We start from the raw sequence: 15,139 nt of genomic DNA on the forward strand, positions 1-15,139 counted from the left end.
TAAGCTTCTGCTCACCATATATTGTCTCTGATCCCAGCCAATCAAACCTTCCCCAATTCCCTCGCCTGATTGAAATAGGAAGCAGGTAATAACACTTGAATGTCCTTTCATCAAGTGTTAACTATGTGTCTACATCCTGTCCATCTTCATTGGTCCTAGCCTTACCACAACTTATTTGTTTGTGTTTACTTTTGCCATTTTAAGTCAGCTTTGGCTTTGTTTCCTCTGTTTTTCCATCTTTCCTTTTTCATGCTCCCTTGTTCTTTTCATGCTCCCTCTCATCCTGCCTCCCCCTTGTTAGCCTGTTTGGCTCCCGCTCTTCCTCGCCAGCTCAAAGAGGGTTTGATCTGCGTGTCTCCGTTCCTCAGCAGGGAGCATGGTGGGGGTGGACTCATTATTCTGGAGTGTGGTCCCCCTGTGTGAAATGCCTGTCTAAAAATATGCTAACCCCTCTTCTGCCACCTACTCCATATGCATTCCCCAACAGCTGACAGAGACAAACACGCTAACAGCCAACTACCAGCTGGGAAATAGGAACCAGAGCAACTCTTGTAGTGAGCAAACAGCTAGATAGGCTGCCGTGTTATCACCTAAAACGTTCTCAGGACTTGAGTGCTCTGCTTGCCTCCTATTCCTCATGGGTAGTGGACTGTACATAGATACCTATTATTGGGTAGGGAGTCCTACTGTGTCAGGGGTTGTAGTAGTGAGTGCTTTTTCGTGGTAGCGTTCAGTACATTTCTGCCCCAGATGAGCAATAGAACAGCTCTTTCATTTATCAGAGGATAGTTAGTTTCCACTGAATCTCTCTGATGTAGACTATTTTGTACTGCATCTTATGATTTCAATACCATTTTTAATACATCCTGGAATTTCCACATTTCCTTTGTACTCAGTTCTAAAAGGAACAAAATATGAACGATGGTAGATGGAAATCTGTGCAGCGGTCAGAATACGTAAGAATTGTGTTCTGAAGGAACACTATTGTGCTGTATTAGCCTGTGGGTTTTTCCTGTCGTGGTCATGCTAATCGTATTTCGCAGTCATGCCACGGTTATGACCTGTTCAGCCTTGAAATGTCTACATTGCAGTCACGGTGTGGAGGCACACCTGCATGCTCAACTTCTCCCTCTTCCTGGCCGGACGCCTGTCAAACACCAGTCTTTAATCAAAGCGATCTGGTGCGAGGCACAGTCGCGTGGGCCAACTTGTCTAGTGTCCTTCCACAATGAATAACCACTTTCAACCATCATCTCTGTCCATCTCTCAGTCTCTCTAGTTACGCCTGTGTGGGTCCCAGTGCCCCTGCCTTGACCACCCCTGGTCTTATGATGGAGCACAGCATACTGAAGATGATGGAAAGTGATGATCCCTGTGTGAGGGAGGGAGGGAGGGAGGGAGGGAGAGAGAGAGAGAGAGAGAGAGAGAGAGAGAGAGAGAGAGAGAGAGAGAGAGAGAGAGAGAGAGAGAGAGAGAGAGAGAGAGAGAGAGAGAGAGAGAGAGAGAGAGAGAGAGAGAGAGAGAGAGAGAGAGAGAGAGAGAGAGAGAGAGAGAGAGAGAGAGAGAGAAGAGAGAGAGAGAGAGAGAGAGAGAGAGAGAGAGAGAGAGAGAGAGAGAGAGAGAGAGAGAGAGAGAGAGAGAGACCTTCGCTCACAGGTTGCTAGAGAAATATACACTCACTGCCAAAAAGACATAGAAGTATTCACTCAAAGAGAAATGGAACCATTCACAATCTGGATGCCTAGAAACATACAGTTCAAAGAGATGAATACATACACATACAGGCTCAGATGAAAGGGAGGAAACTGACATTGATAGACAAAGCATATACCCTCCGTCCATACACAGACCTTACTGTATATTATAATAGGATGTCCTTGCATAGACAGAGAAAGGGGTCATTGGTAGAAAGGGAAGGTCAGTCATTCTCTCAAATGGAGAATATGTCCTGCTGCATCCATGAGACCTGTGACTTGTTTATCCCTGTAGAACTGAGTACAACAGAATATTATCACTCTCAGGCAGAGAGGGAATCTTTATTCAGATGGATAGAGAACGATATGCCTTGGCTCATTCTCAGGAGACAGGAGTGTGCACTCAGATGCTTAGAAACAGGTAATCAAAGCTTTGTGAGAAGCATAAACTAGAGGCAGCGTAATCTCTGTTTCTTTTTGCGCTGGCAGATCAATTAGAAACGAATCATAGTGTTACAGCACAACTCTAAAGCCAGTGATAACCAAGCTCTATCCACAAGGAGATGAGGGAGGAAAACAATGAAATTATCCTGGAAGTCATTTGTATTCATTAGTAGTCTGGAAAAATTTGTGCTGAGATATTACTCCACAAAGTAGTCTGACTCCAATGTTGTCTGACTCTAAAGCATAATACTACAGCTGCTTCTATTGCGCATTGTACTGTTCTCTGACAATACCATTCTTACAGATATGATATCTGATCCAGAAAGTGTTTGTATTGTAGAAACTCGGTCCATAGAGTAAATACAGTATTCTGTAGGCTATACCTTAAAGCTGGGTATTGAAGCTGTGGTCATCGAGTCATGCACTGGTGGCCGAGGTCCATTGTGTCAGAGGCCTTAAGCCTCACGGCTGACTGGAGTCACTGGACTAACCCTCCCACCAACATACAGTAGCTTTATCATGGCAGCTCGATATCATTACCATCTGAGAAATAAAAGCTGCTGTAGCATGACAGTGCTAGCCCCCAGACACGCAGACACACAGAGAAGACATACATAAGGAGCTCAACGCTCCATACGCTTTGAGCCTGGACCACCAACTCCTAGGAGCTAGAGGTTCTTCATCTGGCCTTTAATCAAACTCAAGCCTTATAATTACTCTCCTGGCTTGGCAACGGTCTCCATGGAACTAGCTCAGGGAAACTTGATTGGCTGGGAACAGCAATATAGGTCAGCACAAAAGAGGCATTTTTAAAGAAAAATGTCAGCTCCATCTCTGGAAGTCATTCACCATGCCTTGCTGAGGCGTTTGAGTCGGAACACAAAGTTGATTAAAGGAAAGCGCAGTTATATAATCTGATGAAAAACAGTGAGAAATCTGCTTCGGAAATCCTGTGTGGAAGAAAGCGCTGCATAAATTCACCTTAATAAATATCTAAGTGAGATATGAGGAGGAAATTACATCACTTTACCACCTCTTTACTTTATTATGTGTTTGTGCAATAAGAGTGAGTTTAAAGATCAGTTGAAGCATCAACCAGCATTCACAGGGGTGCCAACCAATCTGGATGACTCAGACTCAGGTTGGAGAAAAGTATTCAAAAAGCAGTTCGCTGGACAACATATAGTAGATGGCTCCATTAGTTGTATTAAGCTGGTGCGGGGGGAGGTGGCCTGCTGATTTGTCCCTGTTGGATGTTTGCGCTGAGTGGGCTGACACCAGGGCTCAGGGCTCAGGCCTCATCCATCACAGCCTGGGGACCTGTTATTGTGTTGCGCTGCTCTCCTGGGGCATTGTATGATCAGCATGCCCCATATACTGTATATTTATGGATACACGCTTCCTTCCAAGCCAGGTCCCCCTGTTGAGCCCTCATCTCTCATGTTTTCACCCCTCCACCCCCTCTCCCATCATTAGAACCCACCCCTCACTCCCACTCCACCTCACCTCCATCTCCTCCCTCCATCATGCTGCCCTCTACAACACCAGCCCCGCCTCCTCTCATCAATTCATCTCTCATTCTTTCTCACTGTCTCTCTCTGCCTCTCATGCAGTCTCCCTTTATCTAATTGATTTATTAACCCTTTACTTACCTCCCCTCCCTTTGTCAGCCCTTTCTTTCCCTCCCTCTAAGTCTCTATCTCTTTATTCATCTAATCGTGCTTCCCCTGGGGGTGTTGACTGGCGCTCTGATGGGATGATGTCAGAGCTCCGGTCCTCTGTCAGGGTGGATGACTGTCTGCCCAGGCAGCCTGGCTGGGTTACATCTGCATCACTGCTGAATATCACAACAGGAGAATGAGATTCCCCCCGTGGGCAGCGCACACACACACACACACACACACACACACACACACACACACACACACACACTCTCACACACACTCACACACACTCTCACACACATATATGGAGATGGAGAAAAAGGATTGGGGACACATACACACAGGAAAAGAGACACTCAAGAGATTCATGTACACTGTATGTAATCAAAATGCAAAACGTGGCTTGGGCTCAGCCTGTTTGGGGACCTGTATTTGATACTTAAGCAAGTCAATTGTTTTTGCAGTGAAGCACCACTGTTTCTCTCCAATAATACTATGAAGATGCTCATATTATTCATATCTCATGGAGGCTTGCCTGCTATGAATGATATTATCGAGAGAACACAGAAAGATTTTCTGCTCTACCAAACTCAACATCTCCACCTCCATATAACCCCATTAACTCTATCTAACTCCGTCTAACTCCATTAACTCTATCTAACTCCATTAACTCTATCTAACTCCATTAACTCTATCTAACTCCATCTAACTTCATTAACTCTATCTAACTCCATTAACTCTATCTAACTCCATTAACTCTATCTAACTCCATTAACTCTATCTAACTCCATCTAACTTCATTAACTCTATCTAACTCCATTAACTCTATCTAACTCCATTAACTCTATCTAACTCCATCTAACTTCATTAACTCTATCTAACTCCATTAACTCTATCTAACTTCATTAACTCTATCTAACTCCATCTAAATCCATTAACTCTATCTAACTCCATTAACTCTATCTAACTCCATGAACTCTAACTCCATGAACTCTAACTCCATTGCATTAAAGTAGAGAACACAATGAATTATTTAACATCGGAAAATGTCAGTTTTTCACATACAGTTGAAGTCGGAAGTTTACATACACCTTAGCCAAATACATTTAAACTCAGTTTTTCACAATTCCTGACATTTAATCCTAGTAAGAATTCCCTGTCTTAGGTCAGTTAGGATCACCACTATTTTAAGAATATGAAATGTCAGAATAATAGTAGAGAGAATTATTTATTTCAGGTTTTATTTCTTTCATCACATTCCCAGTGGGTCAGAAGTTTACATACCCTCAATTAGTATTTGGTAGCATTGCCTTTAAATTGTTTAATTTGGGTCAATTCCACAAGCTTCCCACAATAAGTTGGGTGAATTTTGGCCCATTCCTCCTGACAGAGCTGGTGTAACTGAGTCAGATTTGTAGGCCTCCTTGCTCGCACACACTTTTTCAGTTCTGCCCACAAATGTTCTATAGGATTGAGGTCAGGGCTTTGTGATGGCCACTCCAATACCTTGACTTTGTTGTCCTTAAGCCATTTTGCCACAACTTTGGAAGTATGCTTGGGGTCATTGTCCATTTGGAAGACCCATTTGCGACCAAGCTTTAACTTCCTGACTGATGTCTTGAGATGTTGCTTCAATATATTCACATAATTTTCCTTCCTCATGATGCCATCTATTTTGTGAAGTGCACCAGACCCTCCTGCAGCCAAGCACCCCCACAGCATGATGCTGCCACCCCTGTGCTTCACGGTTGGGATGGTGTTCTTCGGCTTGCAAGGTTTCCCCTTTTTCCTCCAAACATAACGATGGTCATTATGGCCAAACAGTTCTATTTTTGTTTCATCAGACCAGAGGACATTTCTCCAAAAAGTAAGATCTTTGTCCCCATGTGCAGTTGCAAACCGTAGTCTGGCTTTTTTATGGTGGTTTTGGAGCAGTGGCTTCTTACTTGCTGAGTGGCCTTTCAGGTAATGTCGATATAGGACTCGTTTTACTGTGGATATAGATACTTTTGTACCTGTTTTCTCAAGCATCTTCACAGGGTCCTTTGCTGTTGTTCTGGGATTGATTTGCACTTTTCGCACCAAAGTACGTTAATCTCTAGTAGACAGAACGCGTCTCCTTCCTGAGCGGTATGACAGCTGCGTGGTCCCATGGTGTTTATACTTGCGTACTATTGTTTGTACAGATGAACGTGGTACCTTCAGGCGTTTTGAAATTGCTCCGAAGGATGAACCAGACTTGTGGAGGTCTACAATTTCTTTCCTGAGGTCTTGGCTGATTTCTTTTGATTTTCCCATGATGTCAAGCAAAGAGGCACTGGGTTTGAAGGTAGGCCTTGAAATACATCCACAGGTACACCTCCAATTGACTCAAATGATGTAAATTAGCCTATCAGAAGCTTCTAAAGCTAAGACATCAATTTGTGGAATTTTCCAAGCTGTTTAAAGGCACAGTCAACTTAGTGTATGTAAACTTCTGATCCACTGGAATTGTGATACAGTGAATTATAAGTGAAATAATCTGTCTGTAAACAATTGTTGGAAAAATTACTTGTGTCATGCACAAAGTAGATGTCCTAACCGACTTGCCAAAACTATAGTTTGTTAACAAGAAATTTGTGGTGTGGTTGAAAAATGAGTTTTAATGACTCCAACCTAAGTGTATGTAAACTTCCGACTTCAACTGTATGTGGCTACGCAGTTATTTGTTTATAACTTCCATGTAACTTCCATATAATGGAAGATTTTTTTTCAGTGTTAGAGATGAGGGACACTTCATCATTTCCATTTCGTATTTAATCTACCTTTGTTAAATTACTGTATCTTTCCCCACTACACTCACCTTCCATCCGGTTGATTACACTTCAAGAAGTCTCAGGGCATCCTTTGTTAGTATTGCTGCCCCTTTCAGAAAATCAGGAAGCGTCTAAAGGCATATATCTAGTAGATGACATAACATTGTATGCTCCCCTGCATCACAATATACAGAGATATGCACATTAGAATATCTTTGTTTCACAGTATGTCATCAGGTCCAGGTTCTCTTTCTCACCTTTAGAAGAGAGTTAACACTACTATGCTTTTCTTGTTTGTGGGGCAGGGAATTACGGCACCAAAGTAAACATTGTAGAAAAAATATGAATAACTCCAACATACACGAATTTACCTCTGCATATTTATTGTCAACATTTCGGTACACAACCTTTTTCAAGACCTTGAAAAATTTTGGAAAAGGTTGTACACCGAAACGTTGACAGTAAATATGCAGGAGTTATTTTTGTATTTTCTCTACGTCTCTTTCTCAGCTTGTCATGGTGTCCCTGAGCAAGTGAGAAAAAGTCCCCTCTCTCTCTCCTGGGACGGGACCTGCTGCTGGGTCTAATGAATGGGAGGATAGGTTAGGCTCTCTGACCTGGGGTTAAGGTCAGGGTCAAGGGTCAGGGTTCAGGTGTCAGGATCTGGCTATGGATTACAGCATCAATCCTCAGGGGATGTATTTCATCTAAAGTAGTGAGTGTGTGTTTGTGTTTCGGTATTAGTCATATTATGTCATGTGTGTGACAGTGCATATCATTTGTCATTGCTGTATTAAGACCAGACTAAAATTCGGAATAGTAATACCAAAATGTATAGCATCTCTTAGGGGAGAGTCATTGTTCTATAACAGTGTGAGGTGTTGCGAGGGGATTGGGCAGAGGAGTTAGTCCAGGAGAAGGTTAATGTTCTGTCAGAGCCTGTTGTGTGAGGGCAGGGTACAGCTGGGGATGATTCTACAGTTTTCCTATAGACTTTTACAGTGAATCAGCTGTTTGCACCATGGCATCTTCACCTCCCTAGGGGCACGGCGGTATTTGGTTATGGAGAGAGGATGAGTAGGCATGACTGAGGTCAAAGTGCCTGATGACAGAGGTTAAAAGATCACCCCCTGATGTTTTGCCAATGTGGCCTACTGTCCCTGTCCCTGTCCCTGCTCCACAGGAGGTTTAGATTGCCTTGGATTCTATTACTTCCTTATGGGAGGTTATGGTTACCCGGCCGTACCCCTAGAAAATATCATCACGGTACCATACAACCGTCGGTACAGTTTGGTAACCATGGTTACTCCAACCCCTAAAGGATAAATTATATAACCATTGAATTTGAGAGGGAAAGAGAGCAATGAACTAGTCTTTACTTTACACTACCTCATATCAATGGACAAGTCATTACTGTACATTAGCTCATATTTCGCTGGCTTCCCATCAGTACTCAGAGCCCATCAGAGCCCTCCTATGATGTTTACAGCAGTCCACTACACACATAACCTTCCGCAATGTTAGCCTACTACAGTGGTGTAGTGCTGTTGTTTAGGTGTGCGAGTGAAACAATTTGTAAAAACATTATGTCATAATTTCTCAATCCAAGTTTGTACCAACAGATATAGCCTATTGAATATTAAAATGCATCTTCCAATTGCAACGTCTGCCCTATGCCCACACATATTGTCTCAAGAAAATTGTATATTTTATATGTTTATTCGTCACATGCTTTGTATACAACAGGTATAGACTAACAGTGAAATGCTTACTTACGGGCCCTACCCCAAAATGCAGAGAGAACACCAAGTTAGGCATATCTAATTTCAAAATAGGCCATCATCACTGTCAATGGTGAATGATCATTCTTCACGTTTTACTGGTCAAATGTTCAAACTGTGTCTCCATACCAATTATTTGATCTCAATCAGTTTCATGGGAATATGCATTTAGAGCTTCTTCAATTACTGTTTTGTAAGCGAATTAGAGCAGATGATTTTAACAAACTATTAGCCTTTCTTGTATTTTGTTTCAATCAAAGCATACAGTATAACCTGCCTAGTGGCGCGCGCAGTTGACTTTTGGCTGCATGAGATAATACTGTAAATGTAACGATCCCGGCAGTCTGAGTCGGGTCCTGTCTGGTGACTAGTTTTTCTGGTCGTGATCTCCAGTTTCCCGAGGGTTCGGGAACGCTCCGGGGAGCTCTCTTGATTTCCACACCTGTATCCCATCAGCAATCTGCACACCTGGTCCTGATCATCACCCTTCTTAGGCTCTGGCCTAACATCCAGTTCCTGCCGGATCGTTAGCCATGAACAGTAGGTTTACCAGAGTATCAGTCTTAGAGCCTAGCGTTAGTTTTGTTGTTTTTGCACCTTGTTGGTTTGTTGCTTACTCACCCCCGTTTTGTTCCATCTGCAGTCACCCGTCCGGAACCTTCATCCAACCTCTGCCTGGTGGTCGGCGGCTGCCGACCCAGGATGGGATCAACCACTGCACCCCCAACAACTAATCAACGCCGCCCGCTCTGTTCCCTGGATTATTCAGCATCACTATTGAACTTGTAAATAAACACTCACCTTCGTTCAACTCTCCTTGTCCTGGTCTGCTTCTGGGTTCGGTCTTAGGGAACCGTGACAGAACGATCCGGCCAGTAATGAACCCAGCGGACCTGGACTCTGTTCGCCATGCCATTACCCATCAGGAGGAGATGTTGGGCCATCATAGCACGGAGCTACAGGAGATCGCGTTGGCAGTTCGGAACCTCTCTACCGGTCTGATGGAGGTCCAGGACCAGCGCAAGTTTCCGGTGGAGGATCCACTACCGGTTTCACCCATTCCGTCTGCCGCTTCTGGAGCGGTGTCCTTCCGTGAGCCCGAGGTTCCGACGCCGGATAGATATGAGGGGGAGCTGGGAAGATGCCGTTCCTTCCTTATGCAGTGTGGATTAGTGTTCGATCTACAGCCCTACTCTTATGCCACAGACAAGGCTAGGATAGCCTTTGTGATTGCGTTGCTGCGTGGTCGAGCGCTGGAGTGGGCTTCAGCCGTTTGGGAACGACAAGACCCCTGCATGGCTTCATACCAGGGGTTCACGGCCGAGATGAGGAAGCTCTTCGACCATTCCGTCCGAGGGAGGGACGCAGCTAGGCGCCTGTTTTCGCTTCACCAAGGAACTCGCAGCGTGGCCGACTTCGTGATCGAGTTCAAGACGTTGGCTGTGGAGAGTGGGTGGAACGAGGAGTCTCTGCAAGCGGCCTTTTACCAGGGTCTGTCGGAGCAGCTCAAGGATGAGTTGATCTCCTATCCGGAGCCTAGTGACCTGGACAGCTTGGTAGCCTTGTCTATTCGGGTGGATAATCGAGTCCGAGAGCGAAGGAGGGAGAAGCAATGGGCTCCGTCCAACCGATCAGCTTCTCAGGTTCCAGTCGGGTCGTCAAACTGCGCGGCTCGCTAAAGTTGGGAGGACTTTTAGCGAGCCAGTTTCGACCTCTCAATACCTCTGTCAGACCCCGTTTCCCGGCTACCCTTATGAACAGGAATCAGAGCTTAGCGATTAACGCTTTTATCGATTCAGGTGCCGATGGAAGCTTTCTAGATGCCGAGTTGGTGGAACAGCTGGGGCTTTCCAAGGAGCAATTGCCGGAAGCCATTGAAGCTACCACTCTGGACGGCAGTAGTCTGGCACGTATCACGATGAGGACTGAACCGGTTAAGATGCGGTTGTCGGGGAATCATTCTGAGATGATTTCATTCTTCATTCTGCCGTCTTCCCAGGTTCCTCTGGTCCTTGGATACCCCTGGCTGAAGGAACACAATCCCACGTTCGATTGGGTGACGGGCAAGGTAACGAGTTGGAGCCTTGATTGTCATGCTAACTGTCTCAAGACTGCCTGCCCCCATTCGGTTCCCAGTCAGGTGATTGAGGCTAAACCCCCAGATTTGTCCCTGGTTCCCGAGACATATCACGATTTGGGGAAGTTTTCAGTAAGCAGAAGGCTCTGTCACTCCCTCCCCACCGACCATATGATTGTGCCATCAACCTGTTCCCTGGAGCTGTCTACCCCCAAGGGAAGGTTATACAGTATCTCCCGACCTGAACGTGAGGCTTTGGAGACCTACATCAAGGAGTCCCTAGCTGCTGGTCTCGTTCGTCCCTCGTCATCACCCCTGGGGGCAGGATTCTTCTTTGTGGGTAAGAAGGATGGCTCTCTTCGACCGTGTATTGATTATCGGGGGGTTGAATGACATCACGGTCAAGAACAAGTATCCCCTGCCCTTGATGAGTTCTGCCTTCGACTCCTTACAGGGTGCTACGGTGTTCACCAAGCTAGACCTACGCAATGCGTATCACATGGTCCGGATCAGAGAGGGGGGACGAGTGGTTGACGGGTTTCAATACACCGATGGGTCACTTCGAGTATCAGGTGATGCCGTTTGGACTGACCAATGCTCCAGCGGTATTCCAGAGTATGGTGAACGACGTCCTGAGAGATATGATCGGTCTCTTTGTGTTTGTTTACCTGGATGACATTCTGATCTTCTCGAAGGAACCTTCCGACCACGTCCAGCATGTCCGGCAGGTTCTGCAGCGATTGTTGGAGAATCGCCTGTTCGTGAAGGCCGAGAAGTGCGAGTTTCACGCCCACACGACATCCTTTCTCGGGTACATCATCTCCAGGGGAGAGATTAGGATGGACCAGGAGAAGGTTAGAGCGGTTCTGGAATGGGCCCAGCCCGGTACGAGATTGCAGCTCCAGAGATTTTTGGGGTTTGCGAATTTCTACCGCAGATTCATCCGGGATTACAGCCGTGTGGCCGCTCCGTTAACTGCCTTGACTTCCAGTATCAGGACCTTCAAGTGGAATCCGGAGGCGGATCGAGCGTTTCTGGATTTGAAGAGGCGATTCACCAACGCACCGATTCTCTCTCAACCGGACACGGCCCGTCAGTTCGTCGTTGAAGTGGACGCGTCTGATGTGGGAGTTGGCGCCATCCTGTCGCAGCGATGCTCCACGGACAGTAAACTCCATCCCTGCGCCTACTACTCTCGTCGCCTTTCGCCTGCGGAGAGGAATTACGATGTGGGTAACCGGGAGCTTCTCGCGGTGAAACTTGCCTTGGAGGAGTGGCGCCACTGGTTGGAGGGGGCGGAGCAACCGTTTATTGTCTGGACTGACCACAAGAATCTTGCTTACGTGCAATCGGCTAAACGCCTCAACTCCCGTCAGGCCAGGTGGGCGTTGTTTTTCGGACGATTCAAGTTTTCCCTGACGTTCCGACCTGGATCTAAGAACGGCAAGGCGGACGCCTTGTCCCGGATGTTCTCCAAGACGGAGGAGAGTGGGTCCAAGACCGAGACAATTCTCCCCGGAACTGCGTCGTGGGAGCAGTAACGTGGAAGATTGAGGAGGAGGTGCTGGCGGCCCTTCGGACTCAGCCCGGTCCCGGTAACGGTCCACCCGGTCGGTTGTTTGTGCCTGAGTCGGTTCGTCCTGCTGTCCTCAAATGGTCCCACGCCAGCAAGATGGCTTGTCACCCTGGCGTGGCTCGGACAATGGCGTTTCTTCGCAGACGTTTTGGTGGCCTGCCATGGCCGAGGATACTCGGGGTTATGTTGCGGCCTGTCCAGTGTGTGCGCAGAATAAGAGTACCAATCGGCCCAGCTCTGGACTACTTCACCCCCCTTCCTATTCCCCGGCGACCATGGTCGCATCTGGCCCTGGACTTTGTCACTGGGTTGCCCGCTTCTGAGGGGAACACGGTCGTTCTGACTATCGTGGACAGATTCAGCAAGTTCGCCCACTTTGTGCCTATTGCCAAGCTTCCCTCTGCCTCGGAGACGTCCGAGATCCTGGTTAGGGAGGTTTTCAGGGTCCACGGGTTGCCCAGTGATATCGTTTCCGACCGTGGCCCTCAGTTTACCTCTGCTGTCTGGAAGTCCTTCTGTTTGGCCATTGGAGCTACAGTCAGTCTCACATCTGGTTTTCACCCCCAATCTAATGGTCAGGCGGAGAGAGCCAACCAGAAGATGGAATCCACGCTACGCTGTCTGGCCTCTTCCAACCCCACCTCCTGGGTCTCTCAGTTGCCTTGGGTTGAGTATGCCCACAATACTCTCCCTACATCTGCCACTGGGATGTCTCCCTTCCAGTGCCTGTATGGCTACCAACCTCCCTTGTTCCCTTCTCAGGAGAAGGAGCTCTCAGTGCCTTCTGTTCAGGTCCATATTCGTCGTTGCCACCGGACCTGGCATCGGGCCAGAAAAGCACTCCTTAGAGTTTCGGACCGGTATCAGCTCCAGGCGACCGTCGCCGGATCCCCGCTCCCACCTACACCATCGGAGATAGGGTCTGGTTGGCCACACGGGATCTTCCTTTACGGACTGAGTCTAGGAAGTTGTTACCGAAGTTCATTGGTCCGTTTGTGGTGGAGAAGGTGATCAATCCGGTGGCAGTTCGACTCAAACTCCCGAGGACGCTCAGAGTCCATCCCACCTTTCATGTCTCCTGCCTCAAGCCTGTTTTCCTCAGTCCTCTGTTGCCTCCCTCCGCCTCCTCCTCCTCCTCCTCGGATGATCGGAGGTGGTCCTGCCTACACGGTGCGTCGCATCATGGATTCCAGACGGCGGGGCCGGGGTTTCCAGTATCTCGTGGACTGGGAGGGGTATGGTCCTGAAGAGAGGAGTTGGATTCCGCGGCGACAGGTCCTAGATGCTGACCTCATCAGTGACTTCTACCGCCTCCATCCTGGCGCTCCGGGGAGTCCGCCCGGTGGCGTTCGTCGGAGGGGGGGTACTGTAACGATCCCGGCAGTCTGAGTCGGGTCCTGTCTGGTGACTAGTTTTTCTGGTCGTGATCTCCAGTTTCCCGAGGGTTCGGGAACGCTCCGGGGAGCTCTCTTGATTTCCACACCTGTATCCCATCAGCAATCTGCACACCTGGTCCTGATCATCACCCTTCTTAGGCTCTGGCCTAACATCCAGTTCCTGCCGGATCGTTAGCCATGAACAGTAGGTTTACCAGAGTATCAGTCTTAGAGCCTAGCGTTAGTTTTGTTGTTTTTGCACCTTGTTGGTTTGTTGCTTACTCACCCCCGTTTTGTTCCATCTGCAGTCACCCGTCCGGAACCTTCATCCAACCTCTGCCTGGTGGTCGGCGGCTGCCGACCCAGGATGGGATCAACCACTGCACCCCCAACAACTAATCAACGCCGCCCGCTCTGTTCCCTGGATTATTCAGCATCACTATTGAACTTGTAAATAAACACTCACCTTCGTTCAACTCTCCTTGTCCTGGTCTGCTTCTGGGTTCGGTCTTAGGGAACCGTGACAGTAAATGTGACTTCAGCTAACCATCCTAAAATGTCATTAGAAATGAGGAGGTGTTTTTTGTGTAACAGTAATGTTATAGGCCTACTATGCTATGATATTAGATTCAGTTATGTTATGTAAAATACAAATGAATCATTATGTGATCTTGCGGGACATTGATTCAGCTTCAATTTTCTTTCCCAGAAATATGTTTACCAGCGTTGTCTATTCTCAAATTGAAAAAAGTGAGGGAGCTCCCTCACGCTCCGGCAGCACTACACCACTGGCCTACTAGTAGGTCACACTTCAGAGCAGTGAGGGTCTGTCTGTTTATTTCAAAGGATCTTTGACCTTCAAAGTGATTACACTTGAGGGAGTGTCTGTGACCTTCACACCTAACTACACCTATCTACAGTATGGTACTAGGTTAGTATGGTACTAGGTTATTCTTTGGTTATTATTAGACTATTCTCTATTGACACTAGGGTATGATACCAGGCTGAGTGAGGTTTTAGTGTAGGGAAGTGGATCGAGGCCTGTGTGTATATGCCTGTCCGTCTGTCTGTTTGTGTGTGTCTTTGTGTCTTGTATTGGTCTTTAAGTGAATCATGGGGATGGTGTCATGGGGAGGTGGGTAGGGGAGGGTACTGGGAGCGGGGCGGGCGGGCGGGGGGAGGTTTCTTCTTGTGCTCTCTCCAGCTTGCAGCAGAGTGTCCCCACCTCTTCCCTTTTCCCTTTGGTCTCAGGCTCTGGGCTCAGGTAACACTCCATAAGGATATTATCACAGGTCATGGTGAGAAGTAGAGGCCTCGCCTGCCTCCACATGCCCCTGTGTGTGTGTGTGTGTGTGTGTGTGTGTGTGTGTGTGTGTGTGTGTGTGTGTGTGTGTGTGTGTGTGTGTGTGTGTGTGTGTGTGTGTGTGCGCGTGTGTGTGTGAGTGTGTGTGTTTCCCCGGAGGCACTCACCTGCACCTGTCATATGTCCTCCAATCCCGTTGTGTCTTGCTGTTGATGTGTCTGCCTGTTTGCTGACCTCTGCGACCCCCTGCCAAGCCCCCACGCCCCACGCCTCACGCCTACCCTCCTTTCACTCCCTCCATCCCAGGTGCTTGCTGTCTCTCCAGCCGTTGTCGTGCCAACAGAGCAGCCCATATTCTTTAGCTGGTGATCTGGGATGGGAAGCAGCAGGGTTTGGTCCGGGCTCCATCAGCCACCTCTGGCAGCTGCC

At 47.5% G+C, this 15,139-nt stretch overlaps 1 protein-coding gene across 1 annotated transcript in view; it reads left to right on the plus strand.

Annotated features, from left to right (window-relative positions):
* Nucleotides 1–15,139, plus strand: part of LOC121556290 (synaptotagmin-7) — a 94,236-nt gene that overhangs the window by 72,695 nt on the left and 6,402 nt on the right. The gene's annotated exons all lie outside the window — the stretch shown is intronic.

Source organism: Coregonus clupeaformis, unplaced genomic scaffold, assembly GCF_020615455.1.
Source record: "Coregonus clupeaformis isolate EN_2021a unplaced genomic scaffold, ASM2061545v1 scaf0168, whole genome shotgun sequence".
Taxonomy (NCBI): domain Eukaryota; kingdom Metazoa; phylum Chordata; class Actinopteri; order Salmoniformes; family Salmonidae; genus Coregonus; species Coregonus clupeaformis.